General features: G+C 39.5%; 1 protein-coding gene across 1 annotated transcript in view; it reads left to right on the top strand.

Moving 5' to 3' along the window:
• Window positions 1-11341, top strand: part of LOC150089060 (uncharacterized) — a 31849-nt gene extending 20508 nt beyond the window's left edge. Inside the window, exon 2 of the mRNA XM_090369797.1 lies at window positions 10246-11341. The gene's annotated coding sequence lies outside the window, so the exon portion shown is untranslated. The remainder of the gene's footprint in view (window positions 1-10245) is intronic.
• The last annotated feature ends 6631 nt before the right edge of the window (window positions 11342-17972 follow it).

Below are 17972 nucleotides of genomic sequence, written 5' to 3'. Positions count from 1 at the left end.
AGTGCAGCCTGGGGTTCACTCTTGTAATACGGTACACTTTTTTGATCAGCTAGTATTTTTTCGCTAGCTTCTGATGACACCTGGTCCTAGATTCTGACATCTGGTCGTGTTTGTGAGAGTACTCCATCTGGGTGTTCACTCTGCACCCTGCGGTGATGTGCCGGATTGTTTCTGAGGGCAGGTATCATCGTCGACACTCCGGGGGTCCTTGGCGATGTATTTCTTGTACTTCCTGGTGTTGATTGCCTGGTGTCTGCGCGTGTAGCACAGTGGTATCGTCACCGTCCTCCCCACAAGGGGTTTAAAAGGCCCGGGTTCGAATCCCGTCGATGATGCTACGAACTTTAGTGGGCTTTTTTCACTCAGTGGCTGAGTTAATCGGTCTCAGGCGTGGACAGCAAAGTTTTTCCCCAGAAACTGGGTTTTTTTTCGTCTAGCAAAACAGGCAAATCGACCAGAGAACACAGGCAATTTACAGACAAAATACATATATGGGTATATATTAGAAATAATGGGTGGCCCTAATACAATAATTTGAATTTGAATTTGTTGATTGTCTGGTCTTGGATGGCAAGCATGAATCCATCAGTCTCGGCGAGGAGATCCCAAGCCATCTTATCTATGTAATCTTGATGGAGGTCATTATAGTGTCTACCATGGAGTGTTTTCTTCGCCCAACTTTCTGTCTTTGATTCTTCTATCTATATGAGTGTGTCTCCTTGTTGGGGTTGAACGCTGTGTGCCGTTTGTCTATCTTCTTTATGGCTTGCTGGATTGGTGCCGTGTTTTTCCTGGGAGTAATACCTCAGGTTCTTAATCGCCTTCTTTTGTTGTTCAGTGACGTCTGTCAAACCGCTCCCTCCCTCCTTTCCGGGTTATGGTCATTCTCTCGATGGCCGACTTCGGATGGTGTTTTGACGGCTCTTGGCCATTATTATTTTTTTTATTTATGTATCTTGTCAAATTACCTCCTACCATACCAAACTCATTGCATTCAATTCAATTAGAATTTTGATTTAAAAAAAATGTGGAAAAAGTCGTGTAATACCCAAGGCTGCTACCCCTCACTAATTTAATTCATTTACAATAAAAACAATAACAATAACATCGGGGTGAAATAAAAATAACATAACTGACATCAGGATGCAATATGGCCTAGACAAATGCTAGACTCATTAAATACATCAAGGACATCTAATCGGACAAAACTACCAGCTGAAGACCGGTGAAGAGATTGAAGTCATGACAGAGGAAGAGACAAGCCCACTAGTTAGAACACAAGGTGATCAAGGTACACCTGACTGAGAAATACCACCATAGACTGAGAAGCCCGGTAAAAATCTGAATGGTGGGAACATGGTCAATAAACACTTACGCAATCCCAGTATTAACGTACTCCTTCGGGGTCGTAGATTGGATCAATACCGAGATGGAGGACATTATAAGATTGACCAGGATAATGCTGACCAAAATCCGCCAACAACATTCGAAGCTGGCCATCGAGAGACTGACCTTATGGCCCTTAAAGAAGGAGGAAGGGGGTTGACTGACCTCATTGAACAAGAGAATAAAGTGATTAAGAACCTACGCGATTACTTCCAGAAAAACACAGCACCAATCTACCAAGCCATAAGAAAGAAAGACAAACGGCACATAACAGGCAACCTCAAGAAGGAAACTACACTGACACACGCACACACACACACACAGAAGAAACAAAGACAGAAAGATGGGCGAAGACACTCCATGGCAGACAATACAATGACCTCCATCAAGATTACATTGATTAGACAGCTTCCAACGCTTGACTCACAAAAGGAAATCTCTTTCCCCCGAGATGAAGGATTCATGCTCGCTGTCCAAGATCAGGTAATCAAGTTGCAATATAAATTTTAAAAAATCCTCTTTGAAAGTACCAATGCTGTCGGTGCTGGATTACCCAATAGGCACAGCGGGCATGTCCCTATCGGGATGCTGAGATTAGGGGCCATATCAGTGACGAATCTAATCGCTAACGAGGTCGGGAAATGCCAACCGGGTCTCGTCGAATTAGGAGTTAGACGCACCATTTGTAGAAGTGAAAATACACTGCCCTACCATTAATATCTGGACACTCCTCCATGGATGGGGAAACAGGTCCTATGCATGCAACACGTCACAGAACCTGCTATAAATATGCACACTGGGCTTCGAACAGAGAATTTCAAACGTGGGCATCAAAGATGACACGTTCAACAGAATTACCTCAACAGTTCAACGGAATTGATCACCTCAACAAATGCTAGACGCCGATTAACATGGTGTTAGGTGCGTGAATCCTGGACTGTAGAGTAGCAGAAAACAGTCCTATGGACAGATGAGTCGAGGTTCGCACTCTGCCAGTCTGATGGCCATTCCTGGGTGTGGTGAACGCCAGAGGAACAGTTCCTTCCTGATTGTATCCTCCCAACAATGAAGTTTGGTGGAGGCAGTGTCATTGTATGGGGCTCCTTTCATGGTTTGGCTTGGGCCCATTATTCGACATAACCATGAATGCTGTGCAATACCAGGACAGTCTGGACAATTATGCACTTCCAAGATTATGGCAATACTTCGGGGGAAGGCCCATATCTCCATCAGCAGGACAACGCGCCAAGCCATACTGCTCGGGTGGTAACAGAGTGGTTTGAGGACATGGGTGTGGAAAAGTTGGACTTGCCAGCCCAGAGTGCTGATCTGAACCCCATCGAGCATCTTTGAGATATATTGAAACGTAGGGTACGTGCACGTCGAGATTGCCGTGCGATCTCGACGTGCACGTGGAACAAGGCCGAAGTGGTTGGTAGCTGCGTTAAAGGCCGAGCGGAGGAACATATCACTTGACATTTATAAAAAGCTGGTTGAGAGTATGCCGCGAAGATTGAAGACCGTCATAAAAGCAAAAGGTTTCAGTTCAAAATATTAAATGACACAATAAAAGCTTTTTTTTTGTCTAAAGGAAGGTGTCCGGATATTAATGGTAGGGCAGTGTAATTACAATTCGGATAGTATGATATTGCAGTTTTTCTAGACCAGCAACAGAACTCCCTTAACGGAAGATCATCTGAATGGTTATGCAATGTTATTTATTGAAAGGAATTTAGCTAAAACTTTAAATTTTGGAGAACTTATTAAGCGTGCTTGCTCAGTTTTAGGCGCTTTACCATCATCTATTGTCTTCGCGATGCCCATTCGTCTTTCTGTCCATCAGCATGTAACAACTCCACTCTCAGTGGATAGATAGATTTTCGTGAAATTTTATACTTAGGCTTATAAAAGGATTTTTCGAAACATTCCAAAATTTCTTTGAAATCGGACGAACAGAAATCTTTCAATTATTATTTCTTTGTCCGTCCGTCCGTCTGCATGTAATAACTCGACTCCGAGTGGATGGATTTTCATGAAATTTTATATTTCGTTATTTTAGAGTGATTTGTCGAGCCTTTCAAAAGTTCGATATCGAAGAATTATTATTTATTTTTTTTTTCATTCGTATCACACAGGTTCTCCATTATGAATGCTAAACGTATGGCAGTACTAACTCTTAACTTTACCAGCTAACATTCTAAAATATCTCTGCATATAATTTGGTGAAGAACACTAACGCTAAAAATCTCATTAATTACTAACACAAATATTTATGTACGCACCTAGTGTTTTTCATAATTAAGAACTAATAATTCTACAACCAATGTACTTTATTTAAGACAGAAGTACACTTGTAAAACAAAATTGTGATAGGTCGATCTCGAGATGAGGTCAGTTTCTAATTAGAAACTGACTCATCCAGGTGATAAAAAAAAGTTATAATCAGGACGGGGATTCATAGGCGAGGTCCCCACAGGGAAATTTCCCTGTGTTTATTTGCCCCACTCCGTCCCTGCCTTCTTTTCAACCTTCTTGATTGTCTGCTCATAAAAGGAGTATGTAATTATGAGTACATACAGGATACATTTAGTATGGTAGAACTTTCGGTCAAATTTTAGGCACTTTGTTTTCACAAAAAAATGTGTCTGTATATTACGTATCTTATAGTCCAAAATATACGGTAACTCTAATTTAAAATGATGGAATAAGCCATACATGTTCTTAGTCATTTAATAAGTAGGTTGATATTTTTGAAATCTGCTTTAACTTTTGTCTGGTGAATTTAAACTGTGGTAGACTTTCCTTGACGTGAGACTGAGACCAATAAATAATCTAGACGTGCAGGTCCCTGAATTATTCTAAGCACCAACTAACTGTGTTTCCTACGCATTTGAATTTAAGGTAAGTAAATCTTTGTGCAGTAATTTAAATAAACAAGTCAAACTTCCGTCTTCATACCCATCGCCCTCTAGCATGCAACTGTCACTTCCTATTTCTTCAAAAAATCCTGCAATTTAATAAAATTTAAAGCCCGCATAGCATATCATAGCACATAAAATACCTTTTTTTTTTCATAATTAATAGAAGAGAAGCACCATGCATCAAAAGAGACCACAAATGAATACCGACCAGTGTCCTCAACTGATTAAACTCTTTAGTCTTCAGTAATATTTCTGAATTCCTGTGATGCTATCATCAGAACGAGGTTATTGTTCAGGATGTGCACAGAGGAAATGAAGTCCTTGAAGACAGTAACTCGTGTTTATAAATTGCATGTATCTTATGGTCGGTTTTCGTATATAGGGTCGAAAAACCCGAAACTCGAATCGTGCTTCGTCTTAAGCCAGTTAGCCATACGAGATCGCGTTTCTAATGCTATTACAACAACAGTCCAATATAATCGATGGTAAATTTAAATTTTCTTTAACAATGGATACTTTTACCTCGGATTCCAATTTAACTTTTGAATCCATGCTGTGAGCCTTCTATCTCTCGCAATTAATTGAAATGGAGGTCTTACCTAAAGACAGATACCAGAGGGATGACTGGAAGTGACTAATAAATTAATTCGTATCCATGACTGACTTAATTTCCATAATGTTTCATATGCTGGACAGAATGTACTGAATGACAAAATGCAAATTCTTGAAAAACGTACTCTACACTCCAATTTTCACACTGCCGTATCAACAAATACCACCCAAATCAACAAATCATATATTTCACAGATGTTTTCTCCTCCGCTTCCTCAGTGATTTAATCTCGCCAACCAAACAAATTTATTAGTATAGTTTTCAAGCAACAGAGAGCGCTTCAGCGACAACATCGAAGCGAATTTCGAAACATATTAATCTATTTTAATCTATTATTAATCTTGTTCGTTAAAGGACCAGTGATTTTAAAATCTCTTGTAAGATTTATCAAAATACATTGCGCAAAGTCAAAAAATACTATGAAAGTTGTAGGTTTTTAGGATCATCAGTGACTAAGACCATATTACTCCGTGTATACTCTGTAAATTGCGTGTTCTGAGGTCGATTTTCTGATTGCTGGACGAAAAACCCGAGTTTCCAGGAGAAAAACCATGCTACTCTCGCTTGAGACCGACTAACTCAGCCACGTTGTGGAAAAGGCCTATAAAAATTCCTCACGTCATCGACGGGACTCGAACTCAAGTCATTGCCTCCTTTGCAGTACAAAGGAATTACAGCAGTCACAGAAATTATTAAAAGAATATTTATTCTGATAAGTTTCGGGACGAAACAGGTCATTTATTTAATATTCTCCTCGAAGAACAAAGCAGGATTATTTTTATGCACGTGTGAATCAGCTTTGGCAACGACAGACTTTTTCCAATGTGAAATTATTTTATGAATTTTTTTTTCACAAAGGAAGTATCAGAAGTCTAGGGCATATTTATATCCTGGACCGTCAGCAGCCCTTCTCATATAATGTTCGTAACGTCACTTAAAAGACCATTTCGTAAATCCACGTACCTTCAACTCTTCATCGTCAGCGGAATTTTCACCTCTATGCTAACTCTTGGACAACCTGTTCAACGGATTCCCACATGTTAAGATACTTATCCTGGCTGTCGATACATTCTCAAAACATCTCTCTTGTCTTAAAATTAAACAGTCCTGGAATCGGCACCCCGAAATATCCGAAGATAAGGGTGCTCTTACGAATAAAGGCTTCAGTTCTGTAAACTGCATCGTCTGGAGACTAGGCCCTCTGAGGTGATCTGATTGAGGTGTATAAGGCCTTTGAATGGTTTTGATGGGGTTCTTCCTCTTGTTCAGACAACACACATGAGGAAAGATAGTTGGAGAATAGGTGTGCGGAAATTTGCCTTTAGCGAGCGAGTGGTTGATTGCTGGAACAAACTACCATCTGTCGTTGCTAAAGTTGATAGATTAAATAAATTCAAGGAGGAACTGGACAAAATTTTGGAGGGAATGGATAGGTGAATTGGAAAGGTTTTTTTTTTTTTTTTGGTTGATGCTGTATAAGCTTGCTTTCTTGCATCATATGCCTGTACTAATGCTAATACTAAAGATGATGGTCGCTCCTGCTTACGGACATAAACTCTTCATCGTCAGCGGAATTTTCACCTCTATGCTCTTGGACAACCTGTTCAAAGGACTCTCACATGTTAAGATACTTATCCTGGCTGTCGATACATTCTAAAAACATCTCTCCTTGGTCTTAAAATTTACCAATCCTGGAATCGGCACCCCGAAATACCCCAAGATAATGCAAAATATAAAAACTGTTTATATCTAGGTTTCAATCCTCTACTTCTCCCTCGGACATAAAATAAGCTATCCCAGAAACTAGGGACGGACACAGGAAATCAGCTTTCCCTGTAATCGCTGCTTCCTGGTAGCTAAGAGACCAAAACAACAAAACACTTACACACAAATCTGACTTATTTTTACAGTCTGTTAGGAACCAGGAACTACAGTTCAACCTGCCCTACCTTAGACACTTACATACACCCATGAGCGAAAACATTATGACTACTATCCCCACGAGTGCATACCTCACAACACCTAGGATTGACTTACTAACCGGCGAAGCATATATACAGTGACGGCAAGATAGTGCATCAGTACGAATCCCCTGCAATTAGGAAATGGAAAGACTTGTGCGATTTGAACGGGAATTAGTTGCGGCACTATGAAGACAGGGACCAGCATCTCAGCAGCCACAGGAATTGTCGACTGTTCGAGGGCAGCCATAGTGAAGATATGACGAGAATGGTCTGAAAAGAAGGACACACAACCACCCAATGTGCAGGAACGGAGAAAAAATCACTGGTTGACAATCGAAGTGAACGGTGGTTGGCACGTGCAGTCCGAACAACAGACAGCTCACGTTTTCTCAATTAACGGCCGAGTACGACCAGAGAAAGGTTTCCGAGGAGACACTCTTGCGGATAAGCCTACGGAGTAGGAAACCTATTAGCGCCCACGTTGACCGACTGTCATCGACGCCTCCGCCTGCAATGGGCATGGAAGCAGTTCTTGGACATTGGACGACTGGAAAAAGGTCGCCTGGTCCGATTAATCAAGATTCCAACTCCGCCAAGCCGATGGACAGGTGCGTATTCGACGGCAAGCAGGTCAACAGCTGCATGGTTGGACGAAAACAGGCCGGCTGCACTGGTATTTTGGTTTGGAGGTGTTTTCATGAACATCAATGGGTTTCCTCATCCCTTCCATCTGAACACATCCTCATTTCCCATTTCCAACCGAATTATGTGCGAGATTTGAAGAATCTGAAATTTGGTAGTCATGTGCCTATACGAATGCAACTTGTATCTGTGAAAAATGGAAAGATTCGAATGGAGTGGTGCCGCCAACGCCAAGACTGTGAAAAAAAGGAACATGATCATATGATCTGTATTTAATTATTTGGATGCATAGCTAACCTCACGGAGCTATGAATCCAAACTGACTGGTGTTCATAACTCAAGCAACTTGAAGTGGTATCATAAAGGGGTATATTCCGTCGAAATGTGCGGAATCCTTCCTCAAATCCCGGAATCCTTTCATTCCAAATTCACCGAAACCTAGTGAGAAAAGTTAGCGACCTCGACCTAATAATATCGTAGCTCTCTGCAGCACCATCAAGGATTCGAGGATCGAGCTTTTCGCCAGGATGGCCCACCATCTCCAACCAGGAGAGCTGAAAATTTCAACATTAGTTGCTGGCAATTTCAAAATATCTTAGCCAAGGTACTATGGTGCAGCAAAAAAAAAAAAAAAAATAGTAAATCCACCTACCAAGGAGCAAGTTCACTATTTATTATCAAAACATGCAGTACGTTCAAATTGACACCCTCCATGATTTTCAAGAAGTTTTCAGAACCACAATAATTCACAAGTTAGGGGACAACTACTTTGTTAAACTTATCTCAAAAAGCAAGACTCCAAAACGCAAAATATTTTCGACCAATCTCTGTTGGATGCTCATTGGTCAAGATTTCAAAAAACCTTGAGCTTGTGACCGAATTCACTATTTCGGTCATATCAGCATCTGATGGTCGGATGATCTGATAATCTAGCATGTGAGAAGCGAGACAGCACGTTGAATAATTCCCCCCCCCCCCACTGAACGCTGGTGTTCAGAGTTCACCTGAGAGAAATAAAAATTCTTACGAAACTCGAACTTTGAAATAAACGCAATAAAGGAAAATATACACTGAGTGGACACTTTATTAGGTGCACCCACCCTTTTATTGAAATGGAGTGCTCCTTTGATAGCATCACGTCTTTGTACCATGAGATATAAAGCAGATACTGTACATTAAGATGACTCAGTCGCGCATCTTTGAGTTTTCGACTGTCTCGAGTGTACAGAGATTGGTCCAAATAAACATACGAATATTGTTAATTTGTGATTGATGGTTATATTATGGAGCTTCTAGTTCTAGTAATGTTTCTAGTTCGGTAAGTGACCAGGTAATTTTTAATCTCGTTTTTTTTTTTTTGTTTTTTTTTTGTTTTTTTTCTCGATTTTGTGTTGCTTCGATAGACACTTAATAACCATGCAAAGAGTTTCATTAGCCGAATGGTCAGGAGCGAAAATGCATAAGTACACGTGCCTCGCGTAACCGGGGTTCAAACCTGCTATTACTAAATACGGTGGTGTTTCTTGTATTTTCTCTATCTTGTGAACTCCGATTGCGTGGTCGTTCCGGAGTATAAACAAAAAATGTATTTATTATCAACAGGTAATGAAATTCTATAAAAATTTCACACTAGTTTTTCACTATCTTTGGAACACCAATGAATTACCTTTGGAACACCCTTGTTGAGTCCGTGTCAAGACACGGACTCAACAAGGTACAGAAGGGATACTGTCCGATGCAGACCAGATCGCATCCCACAGGTTTGCCGCAGACTCGAAGGTTGTGAACCCCTACTGCAAACAAAGCTCATTCCTCCTCATCCAGTTGACAGCCAATTTGGTTGATAATCGATAATTGGGCAGGGCAATGAAGTATGGTAAATTCATACTTCACCTATATGTAAAATTATTTTTGGGATAAGTAAGACTATGACATCTCAATTGTTGTAGTTGGGTTTTAGGAGCATTAGCGACTAAGGCCATATTGCTCCGTATATACTGTCTGTAAATTGCGTGTGTTGTGTGGTTGATTTTCTGTTTACTTGACGAAAAACTTGATTTTCCGGGAGAAAAAACCATGCCACTCTCTTCTGAGACCGACTAACTCAGCCATGTTATGAAAAATTTCCTCATAAAAATTCCTCACGTCATTGACGAACTCGAACGTAGGTCTTTTCCACCTGGTGTGGGGTGGACGACGATTCTTCCAACCGTGCTACCCACGAGTGCGACATCTTAGTTACCTGAGGACAAATTCTAAACTACCAACGGCCCACTGTTGCATTTTATGTTTTAAGAATTTTATTAATCTTAATAAAATACTTAAAACATATAATACTTTCAACATTGACACTTCATAAAGTTTATTTAGCATTACTTTCATGTGTACATTAGCGAAAAATGCAAAGTATATAATCATGAGAACCCGGAAGAAAGAGGCGTTGAACACCCAAGAACTGACCCGTGACATCATCTAAAGAAAGTTATGCTCGCTAGGAAAGTTTAAGTACAATGATCCTATTTTTATATATTATTCTTCGGAATAATTTTTCAAAGTATTTTTTTTAAATGCTAAATATTCAGCATTTATAAATAATTTTAGAATAAACGCATAAATTAAAATAAATATATTTATATTAAAGGCTATTTTAAATAATTTTTTCAAGTCAAGAGGTTTCATTGAGAATTGATGACCTATTGTTATACATTTCTCTTTCTTAGGAACATTCTGATTTCTTCAGGCGAGGTGAATAGTCTTCAAAGAAAACTGAAGTTCATCATGGAATGTGTCAATCTCAGCTACAGTTCATCTGTGATTAAAACAGATCGTCGGGAACACCTTGCGTTCCACGGTTCATAGACATCTCTAGGAGGAAATCGTGCGAGGGTCACTGCCCTAAGAATGCACTGTAGCCTAGAGGGGGAATAAAAAAAAGCTATTAAAAGAGGAAAATGTCCATAATATGGATATTTCCTTTCAGAATTTCGTTTGAAATGTGTATTGGTTTGGTTACGAGAATGCTTGGCCATAGACATACTTCTCAATAGTTGTGTAACTGATTTCAGCTTAGAGTTATTTTTAAATTTATTATTTTTTAATGTTCTTGTTCTTTGAAATAAGTTACATCATAATTAAAAAATGAACTTAATATTAGTTCGTTTGTATAACTGTCGGTAGAGGGCAGAACGGTTGTAAGAATCCAATTATAATTTCTGTGGCAGCCATTTTTAATATTTCGATGGGTTCGTGTATTTTTAAAAATACTCAAGGTCAAATTTTAATACGCCGTCCTAGCCTTTTAATATTGGAAAGGTTACATTTAAAGAAAATAGAAGCTTTACTAAAAGTAAATAATTCAGTGCTAAAGTTAACTGACGAATTATACTCTGCTGTTGTTGAGTACGAAACTAAAGCGTCCATCTGTTAAGTCATTCTGCTTTAGTTTCAAGAAGCCATATATCGACTAACCTGCAGCTACTGAACTGTAAAAATGCCCTGAGAAGGATGCAATTCTAGAACGCAGTGACGTAATGCCACATACCTTCTGTTGTCATAATCACCTGCAGGGACACGAGCGCGGATCCAATACGTCAACCTGTCACCTACATTCACGTACGTTAATTGTGAAATGTTCTCGTACGCATGCGCGAAGTGACTCATCGCCCTCTGTTGTTGCAAAATGGTGGGGCCAAGTTTAGTTAATTTGTGTACATTAGCAGCTTGGACGAATTTAGGGACACTGATGTAGGATAAAAAAATAGTGATAAAGTTATGTATTTGCTGCTGTTGTATATTATAAGTTTCCATTAGAATATGTATATTTTAGGGATGAACTAACACAGTGCCTTTTGATGCATGTTTTAATAAAATAAAATGGTTATCTGATAGTCTTGTTTCTGTCAATATTAAATAATGAACACCCACTGCACAATTAGGCTAAATCTTCAGTCTAAAACTTGTTTCATCGATGTCTCAGTGATGTCTAATCAGTTACCAAACCAAGTAACGTTTAATTTATTATGTAATTAATTATTTAATAATTATCTCCATTATATTTGTTTTACAGAGATAAATTATTTCTGTTTCGTTTTATTTATAAATATGAATAAATAAATAAATACGTTACTTATTTGGACATTACGTCGGCCTATCTTTAACTTGGTTTAGTAATTTTCAGGTAGGTAATGTTCTATTCTAAAGGTAAACTTCAAGAAATGCTACAGGTTTAGGACTGACAGGAAATGACCTGAGAGTTGTTCATTAAGTAATAATGCAGAGTCCCTCGTGGGGCATTAGAAGTTAGCAGCACCAGAGCCAGTATTTTAACTACAAAAAGTGAGCCCCAATGCAAAGCCTAGTGTGGACACCCTAAAAAATATTTTGTTTGGAAAAAAAATTATCGTTCCAGCTACGGAAAAAAATTATCGTTCGTAGACATAGTAAATTTTATCATAAACACAAATAAAAAACTCACATTTTGACTCCAATTTTTTCTGTTTCGAGCAGGAGGGTAGTGGGCCCCCTTTGATCGTGGGCCCCATGCGTCGCTTTGGCTGCATTGGCATAGTTATGCCACTGACCAGAGCCATCTGTGTTGGGTTCATTGTTGTGTTTTGTACATATTAATGATATTGATGAAGGTATATATCAGGCTTAATGTCCAAGAGTACAGACAACACGAAGGTCAGTAGGGCTGTTAATGACATTAATGACAGTACGCTACTGCAACAGAATCTAGAAACGTTGAGCAGATGGGCTGACAGGTGGCAACTGAAGTTTAACATTGAAAAATGCAAAATATTGCATATGGGTAGCAGCAACCCCTGAGTAAACGTATCAATTGTGTGGTACTACACTCAGGGTTGTAGAGAATGAAAAGACCTGGGGTAATTGTGCAGTCAGATATGAAGTTTTCTGAGCAGTGCAGTCTGCAAGAGTAAGTCATGGGGTTATGTCAATGATATACAGGAATTTTTCTAGCAGGGTTAAGGAGGTGATCATCCCTTTGTATAAGGCAATGGTCAGGCCACACCTTGACTACTGCATAGAGGCCTTGAGGCCTCACTTTAGGGAGGATGTAGAGCTGCTTGAACGAGTACAGAGAAAGGCACTGAGATAGGTAAGGGGAAACAAAGAGGATGCTCTTACCAAGAAAGGCTTAAATTCTACAAATTGCAGCGTCTGAAGACTAGGCACCTGCGAGGTGATCTGATTCAAATTGAGGAAAGACAGTTGTAGAATAGATGTGTGGAAATTTGCCTTTAGTCAGCGGGTAGTTGATTGCTGGAACAAACTTCCATCTGTTGTACTGGTGGTCAGCAACTTAAATAAATTCAAGGCGGAACTGGACAAATATTTGGAGTGAATTGATAGGTGAAATGGGGAGGGTTATTTATTTATTTTATTTCTTCATTGAGGCTGTATAAGCTTGGTTCTAATGCTGTATAAGCTTGATCTAATGCTAATCTTTCTGCATAGGCTGACATGACCCCTGCCAGGGGCTCGAACTATAGGTGCGGCTAAAAATAAACGAGAAATATTTTTAAAATCATTAATTATTTTAAAAACAACAATTTCAATGTTTATCCTCTTCAAAGTACCCTCCAGCCGCGCATATGCAGCGGTCCTTCGCGATTTTCAGAATCTAAAACAGCAGTGGAAGGTAAAGCCTTTAATTGCTCCATTGTGTTTTGAATGCCGCAAAATTCTCAAATCGATTTTCTTTGAGGTGGATTTTAATTTTTGGGAACAGAAAAAAAAGTCGCACGGTGCCAGATCTGAAGAATAAGGTGGGTGCACCAATGTTGTGATCTTGTTTTCATTAAAAACTCTCTCACTACGAATCATCCACGCGCACACCTATCTCATGCTCAACCACAGTAAGAAATTGTTCTTACTGTTTCTTTGTCAATGTTCTGCGATTAGTCGAATGCTCATCCGACGGTCTTGGCGCACGATCTCTCAAATTTTTTCAACATTGTCGTCTGTCGTTGACGTTGACGGTCTTCGTGTCTTCTTAGCGTCATGGACGTCTTTCCATCCCTCTCTGAACTGTTTAGTCATTAATACACACGTAGCTGACTCATGGTTTCATCACCGTACACTTTCCTTAACATCTCCAACGTGCTGCACCATTTTTACCGAGTTTCACTAAAAATTTATAACAATTCTTTGCTCTAAATTACAATCACTTATTTTTCTGTTCATTCAAAACTTAACCGATTTCAACGAAACAAAAACTGATCTGCACAGCAAAAAACAAGCTACAGTATGATGATATGAATGTTGTTGACATGCGCGTTGGTAAGTAACGATTCTCGTTTCATTTTAGCCGCACCTTGTATATATAAAAGGCCTGACCTAGCCATGAGGTCAACGCAAGGGTGCAGTAGTACAACGCTCTGAACTGATTTCTTCTAGCCTACGTGATTCTTGTCAAACTGGCTTATTGTAAACTCCTTTGCCCTCTGTAGCCATGCCTGTGTATAAACAGAACTTAATAGTAGTCAGTTTTAATGTCCATGATTATTATGAAGGTTGGCCTGATGGTTAATGAAAATAATAGGGCAAGCTGCAGCAAAAATATTTAAACAAATTAGGTGGATGGGCCGAGAAGTGACATTTGAAAGTTTAACTTTCACAAATGCAAGGGACTGAAAATGGGGCCCCTCGTGGGTAGCACAGTTGGCAGAATCGAATTCCTCCTCACACCTAGTGGAAAAGACCTGACTGCGAGTTCCGTAAATTACGTGAGGAATTTTTATGGTTTTTTTTCACAACGTGGCGTAGTTAGTCTCAGACAAAGGTAGTATTGTTTTTTCTCCCGGAAACTCGGGTTTTTCGTCCAGTAAACAGAAAATCGACCTCAGAACACACGCAATTTACAGACAGTATACACGAAGCAATATGGCCTTAGTCGCCGATGGTCCTCAAACCCTACTACAAAAACAGCAACTGAATATGGACAGCAGTAGTCCCACATTAACGTATTATCTTTGTGGTACTACACTCAGGGTAGTGGGAAATGAAAAAGAACTGGGGTAATTTTGCGCTGTCAGATATGAAGCTCTCTGAGCAGTGCAGACTGACAGTTACGACAGTTCATGGAATTTTGTCAATGATATACAGGGATTTTTCCAGGAGGGATAAAGCGGTGACTGTCCCTTGCATAAGGCAACGGTAAGGCCACATCGTGAGTACTCCATATAGATCTGGAAGCCTTATTATTCCATTACAAGGCAATGGTTTTGGCAACATCTCGAATACTGAATACAGGTCTGGAAGTCTTATTTTAACAAGAATGTGGATCTGTTGGAACGGGTGCAGAGAAGCGAGATCAGTGAGGGGAACAACAGGACGCTCTTACCAAGAAAGGCTTCAGTTCTGAAAATTGCAGCATCTGGAGACTGGGCACCTGTGGAGAGATCTGATGAGGTATTTAAGGCTCTCAAGGGATTGAATAAGCTCAATGCCGATGGAATCCTTCCTCTTGCTCAGACTACGCAGATGAGGGAGAATAAATTTAAACTAATGAAAGATGTTTGCAGGAGAGATGTGCGGAAATTTGTCTTCAGCCAGCGGGTAGTTGATTGTTGGAACAAACTTCCATCAGTTGTGGAAGTAGATAGTTTAAATAAATTCAAGGAAGAACTAGACAAACTGTTAGAGGGGATGGACAGATGATATGGGAACCGTTGATTTTATTTTCATCTGCTGACACTGTATGCACTTGCTTTCTTGCATTATTTTCTACTATTAATACTAATACTAATTATAATAATTATTATTATTTCTAATAATAATACTATATTGAAAATTTAAAAAAAAAATTTACACGTAGAGCTCTTTACAAACGATATTACAAAGATTAATTAGAAGCCTTGGTATGAGCTTTCTCATTACAAGGGCGCAGTTGGGGGAGGAGATACTAATGAAATAAAGATGGCCTTGGCAGCTCAGGGCGTATGTCACTATATCACATGTGTCCTGAGAAACACATGTGACACAGCAGCCCGCCATCCCTGCTTCACCCTTTTTCGATTACTCAACCTCCTCCCACCACGCTTTTGTAATACGGCAATGAAACGTGCCCGGGCTATAAAAAACGGCCTGGACACGTATCCACCCTCCTTTGAAGATGGTATTAACGAAAAGCTCCCATCAGGCTTCTAAATTAGCGGGTCTCGACTACTCAAGTTATCTGTCCAATTGTCTAATGAAGTTTCGAGACTTTAGGACCTCCACATGTGTTTACTCTTGGTTACATCGAGTGAAAAGAAAGCTATTCAAGTTGCCAAAAATCATTCAAGAGGCACTGGACACGTACAATAGCAGTTGTCAATTCTCCAACTGCACAAAAAACATTGCATCAACGTGAGTTCAGCGTTGAGCTGTCTCCCGGAAACCTTTCTTCACGAAAATTAAAGCATAACGATGAATGCAGTGGTGGGGGGAAAAGGCACAGGTGAGGACGGTTTAACGGTTTGCCTGTGGGTGTGTCACCACCGGTTTCCCGGTTGTGACACACCCACCAGTTCTGCAAGTACTTATTAAGTTATCAAACGCAGACATTGTAAGAATACCGGAAACATGGTGTTACTCATAGGCAAGTGATGCTGAATTTGAATGTGGGGAGGAAAATGTATACAAGACAAGAGAAGCGGAAGGGTTATGTTCTTAGTTAAGAAGCATATTAAATCTAAGGCAGTGCAACCAGTTGAAATGGATGACAAGTGCAATGTTGAGTCACTTTGGTGTTATATAAGCACTAGGGAAACAAAATTGAGAGTAGCAGTGGGTTAGACTAATGACTGTGATGAGTATACCAAACAGTTATATAGAGAAATAGACTGGGCTAGAAAATCAGAATGTTTTATATAATGGCGGATTTTGACTTTCAACATGTTGACTGCAATTTGTGAGTTGGTCACTCGCACACTAGCAAGATTTTTTTTAGATTTCTTGGATGACTGTTTTCTAGAGCAACATATTAGAGAAGCAACAAGAGGAAGCAATACTCTTAAACTGGTTATCAGTAGTGAATCTTCATGCATTAAAAATCTGCAAGTAAAAGATCCACTGGGTGGCAGCCATCACAGTGTACTGATGTGAAATTTAATTACTGTCAAGGTAAATTACCTTGACAGTAATTAAATTTAACCTACTGTCAAGGGTAAAGAGAAAGGCGTTACTTTCGTCAGGGTGACTACAGAGGTCTCAGACGGTTTTTAAATTGTGTACAGTGGAACCAACTGATGATGTTACCAACAGCAAATTCTAAATGGGAAGTATTCAGAAAAGTAATCAAAGAAGCTACTAGGCTTCACGCGCCAACGAAGAAATACTGTTCAAGGCTTAGACTTAAATGGATGTCAGATGAACTATTGAGACACGTGGCACAGAAATAAAATGCATGGGATGCATATAAATTATCAAGTATACAGATGCCTATGGTAGATATAAATCAGTCTGAAATGAAACCATAAAGAAGGTAAGGCAAGCTAAGGCAGATTATGAGAAGCTTCTGGCAAAGAATGCAAAGAAGAACAACAGAGACTTCTATGCTTATAATAACAGTAGAAGGAAGGGGTTGAATTACATTGGGCCACTTGATGTCTATGAGTTAACTGTTGATGATCCTGCTCAGGTTGCGGAAAATTTGAATAGGTATTTTGCATCTACATTCACATATGAGGAATTCTTTAGGGAAGCGGATACCAGACGTTCATCAAACTCTGACGAGGGGCTAAATGACTTCCTGATAACTGAAAGGAAAGTGGAGGAAAAATTTTTCAAGATGGACCTGAGATGGATGGAATCTATCCAATTATCTTAAGGAGGTAGCAAGGGAAGTAAGCAAAACCTTAACCATAATTATGAGAACATCCTTGGATTCAGGGGAGGTCCTTATGAATTGGAGATGTGGAAATGTATCCCAAATTCATAAATTGGGACAAAAGGCATCATGAGTAATTACAGACCTGTTAGCTTAACGGCTGTTCCAGGGAAAATAATGGAATCACTGATTAAAGAAGAATTGCAAGATCATCTAGACAAGACTGCAATTACAATTCAGACACGGCATGGTTTGTTAAGGGGAAGTCTTGTCTGACCAATTTATTGGATACTATGATGTGATCACAAAGGAACTGGATGGAAAAAAATAATTTTGACATCGTATACTTGGACTTCAGGAAGGCTTTTGATACTGATGCGCATAAAAGACTGCTATACAAACTGGAGCAGTGTGGCATTAAAAGCAATTTACTGCTATGGTAAAGGGAAGGATAAGTGGAAATAAGACAAAAAGTAGTTATCAATGGGCAATGCTGTTATTGGACTAATGTCATTTGTGGAGTTCCCTAGGGCTCATATCTGGGTCCATTTTTCAATATTTATCATTGATATTGATGAAGGTATATCAGGCTTAATGTCTAAGTTTTCAAAT

This window comes from Mastigoproctus giganteus, chromosome 3 (assembly GCF_048544385.1).
Source record: "Mastigoproctus giganteus isolate SK-2022 chromosome 3, ASM4854438v1, whole genome shotgun sequence".
Classification (NCBI taxonomy): Eukaryota; Metazoa; Arthropoda; class Arachnida; order Uropygi; family Thelyphonidae; genus Mastigoproctus; species Mastigoproctus giganteus.
This window is presented reverse-complemented; position numbering and strand designations above follow the sequence as displayed.